The sequence below is a fragment of the Dipodomys merriami genome, unplaced genomic scaffold (genome assembly GCF_024711535.1).
Source record: "Dipodomys merriami isolate MVZ:Mamm:240054 unplaced genomic scaffold, mDipMer1.0.p SCAF_167, whole genome shotgun sequence".
NCBI classification, from domain to species: Eukaryota; Metazoa; Chordata; class Mammalia; order Rodentia; family Heteromyidae; genus Dipodomys; species Dipodomys merriami.
The window spans coordinates 1,070,357-1,074,194 of record NW_027203015.1 but is presented as its reverse complement, the minus strand read 5'-3'; the positions used below and the strand labels follow the sequence as shown (position 1 = coordinate 1,074,194).

The window sequence follows — 3,838 nt, the reverse complement described above, 5'->3', positions numbered from 1 at the left end:
CTTGAAATATATTATAGGACATGAGAAATGAGATTAGTCTTCAATTACTTTCATTTGGCATGTTGCATGGGCCTAGGTTAGAAGTCTTGCCCTTGTTATCTGATGATGCAGATAACTTGAACCTGGTATCCTAGGACCCGTGGGTCCTGCAGAAGAATAATAGCTTTTAGACATTATATCAGCAAAATTTGGGTATAATCAGTAAGTATGCTTCAGAAATATGGAGAAAAACCCTTTGGGACCAGCGAGTTAAAACAATAAACAGAGCATCAGAATAAAATCCTTTATGCATTAGCGGAAAACAATACTGTTATTTTACCATGTGAATTCAGAAGACAACAAACACTTAGAAGGTATCACAAGTTTATACCGAAGACATTGCATTGATACTTTTTATATTCTAATTTATATTCTAAACCTAATTATTTATATTCCAATCTATTTATGAGAATAAATGTAAATATATTTGTCAAACTATCAATTCTAATAAGATTCACTGTGTGAAATTTAAAATCAGTACATATAAATATAAAATATATAAGTATATATAATATAAAAATTGTTTTGCATTGTTCTGTTGTGGTTAGGGTATAAAGGCAACTCTGTTTTAAAGTATTATTCCATTATCTCTACCTCAGTTTTTGGTAGAGTTAGACTTAAAACTTTACCATTTGTTGATTTACAGCCTAGAGGCAAGAGGAAACACTGTGATTAAAACATTACCAATTTAAGGCCTAATATCGAGGAGAAACGTATGGACTTCTCCAGGAGCTATGGACATATTTGGTGATAGAAAGTCTGTAGTGTAAGTTCCTGCCTGGTTGGATGATAGACAGGAAAGGACAGTAGGTAATCATGCATATGAACAATTTTTTCACCTTCTTGGCTTTAGCTACTTTTGAAATGATAAGTATAGTAAACAATTATATTTTGATAAAATACCTTCTATTCTGAACAATTCTGACAGAACTGTTCATCTCTCTATGATCTCTTGTAACTAAGGTTAGTTTTGTTCCAGTAGACAATCTATGCTGTCAGGGTAAGATATTCTGATTGGTCTGTTCCTACATGGAAGAAGGATAAAGGGTCAGCTAGACATTTGTGCCAGCAAGACCTCATTTGGGAAATTTTAAGTTGCACAAGTTTAGAAGTAGCTCTTAAGCAAGGCTTACTTTGAATCCATTAGCTCCACAAAGCTAACTCAGTTGTGATAAATAAATACTTGAAAAGCAATCACCTTTGGACTTAGCTGTAAAGGCTTCAAATATGATCGAATTTAAAATGAAGAAGACAAAATAGTCATTGACAAAAAATTGCAAATAAAATAAAATTAAATTAAATTAAAAATAAAATTAAATATAAAATTGCAAATGTGAGCAATCTACCAAACAATGGGTTTTTCCCATTATACAAAGAATTTTAGAGAAATAAGATCAATAGCATATTTAGGAACAATAAGGGTTCCTTGTTATAAATATTCAACCATGGATATATGCCTGTAGGAAGATTCCAACATTAAGTACTTAAATTTAGAGGATACTACATGTTTCAGCAGCAGGTCTACCCAAATTACAACAATACAGAGATTAACATGGCACTTGCAGAAGGATGATATGAAAATTTGTGAAGTATTCCATATTTTTCATTCTTCAAATGCAAGAAATGAAAAAAAGTTATTAAAAGGTGATTACAAAAACACAAGTGTAACAAGACCTGTAATTCATAGAATTAAAGGTTAGTTTGACATCAGTATATTAAATCTTCACCTGAGAAAGGGCTTTACATATCATAACCTTTACAAAACTTGAAATTAGTTAACATTGTCATTTTATCCCAAAGAAATAAAAAAATACAAGGACCTAGGAAAAAAGGAATCTTAAATTTTTCTATATGGAATGCAATCTGAAAGGACACATTAATGAACATATACATTATATAACAATGTAGAATTCAAATTATTATATGTAGGAGAGAATTAAATAGATTATGGACATTATACAAACATAGATATACTTTTTTCAGAAAAATGCCATGAACATCTATAGTGTCTATACTATTCTTTTCAAAAGATGTTAAAATTATTTCTGATTCAAAAAAATCACAAACTCTCTTGAAATCATTATAGATGTATACAAACAACTCTTTAATACATTTTGACATCAAAGTCAGACAATTCACTTGGAAGAATACCATGGAATCCATGAATTTTTAAAGTAAGATATTGCTGTTGCTTTGTATTGTGAAAAAAATTGTAGGGACACAAAGGATGGACTGGCATTTTTGAAATTTAAGACACTTAACCATACCATTACAACTTAGGAGAAGAATATGTACAGTCTTCCACAACTTCAAAGAGGTAGTAATACTTACTTATCCTTTTGGAAATATCAAATGCAGTTTCTTCCAAGTTGTTCTTCAGACCTGGTTTCATATAATGGTTCCACAGAAGGAGATACAGCATATTGTTGTTATTTCTATTCCCAGCAGCGAGATGCAAGGTGTCAAGAGACCTTTAGTTTGGGGACTGGTATCTGCATCATGATGAATTAAGAAAGAAGCCACTCTGGTATTATTCCACATATAAGCACTGTGCAGGTGTGTCTAGCCATTCAGAATTATTGCATGAATATCTGCCTTAAGCTACCAACTCATGGACAATGTCTAAGTGTCCACTCTAGGCTTCCCGATGAAGAGGGTTATACTCATCCTCATCCCTAGTATTCATCTGGGTGGCCTTTTTGGAAAGTAGTCTCCACACCATAGTAAGCTGAATAATTTCAGGATCCAAAAGAGGAAATTTTCTTGGGTCCTACTCCATTTTTTTCTTGCAATTGATACTATTCCTCACTTTTTCATCTTAATTCCTGTCTTCCTCAGAATTGCCTAACCAGAGACTTTGAGTGCCAGGGGGAATGAGATGTCCATGTTTTTCCCCAATAGTTCACATTGGTTGAACTGGTCAGAAAAATCTGATGAATTTTCTGCATATATTTATTCACCATGATTTTTTATTTTATCTTTTTCCATTTTTACTACTCGAAATTATTCTAACTGGAGAGTAGGGAATTTAGAGAGAGCAGAGGAAAGATTTTCCTCAATATTCAAAGGTACAGACTGAAAATGAGGACCAGTGGTGTCTTCATGTGCAGCTTATTCTAGGAATGAGAAAATAGGAAACAATGCCTTCTATGTAAATGATTTGGGAAATACAATGTTCTAGTGTGAGAGAACTCACTATTCAACATATGGACTTAAAGAGCTTTCTAATAGCTTTCTAATGTTAGTATTTAACATTCGAAAAATGTAGAATGCAATAGTAAAATAGAAGTCCTTTGTATGACTACCTAAATTCTTGTTTTTTAAAAGATATTTGTTGTCATCTAAAAATACGCCTATCTATTGTCTTCAGGTGATTTTGATGATTGAAGATGCTTAATGAGAAGTCAAAATGTATTAGTAGTCCTTTGCTATCAATTAAATTTCACTTTTTCTTCTTGGAGGATATAATGATCAAAGCAAGCAATCAGCAAGCAATCGTTCAGAATCATGCTTCCAGTGCAAGTGAATCACCAGTAAGTAATCCTCGATACCATTATCCACAAAGATTTGTCACAGATACAATCACCCTGCCCTCTCTAGCTGCTTTCCTAGCCTGGACCTATTCCTTCATTGTACAGGAAAAGTGTGATTCAATAGATTTCAGTCAGATCTGTTAGTAGAATTATCAAGTATTTAGATTCTTTTTTTTTAAATTAGCTGTGGGGCATGAACTCTGGGCCAGGGCACTATCCTTGAGCTCTTCAAATCAAGGCAAGCGCTCTACCACTTGAGCCACAAA

The 3,838-nt window shown here is 32.9% G+C and overlaps 1 pseudogene; it reads left to right on the top strand.

The window, feature by feature from the left end:
* Window positions 1-1,543: 1,543 nt before the first annotated feature.
* LOC138828892 (U6 spliceosomal RNA) lies at window positions 1,544-1,643 on the top strand (annotated as a pseudogene).
* Window positions 1,644-3,838: the final 2,195 nt, after the last annotated feature.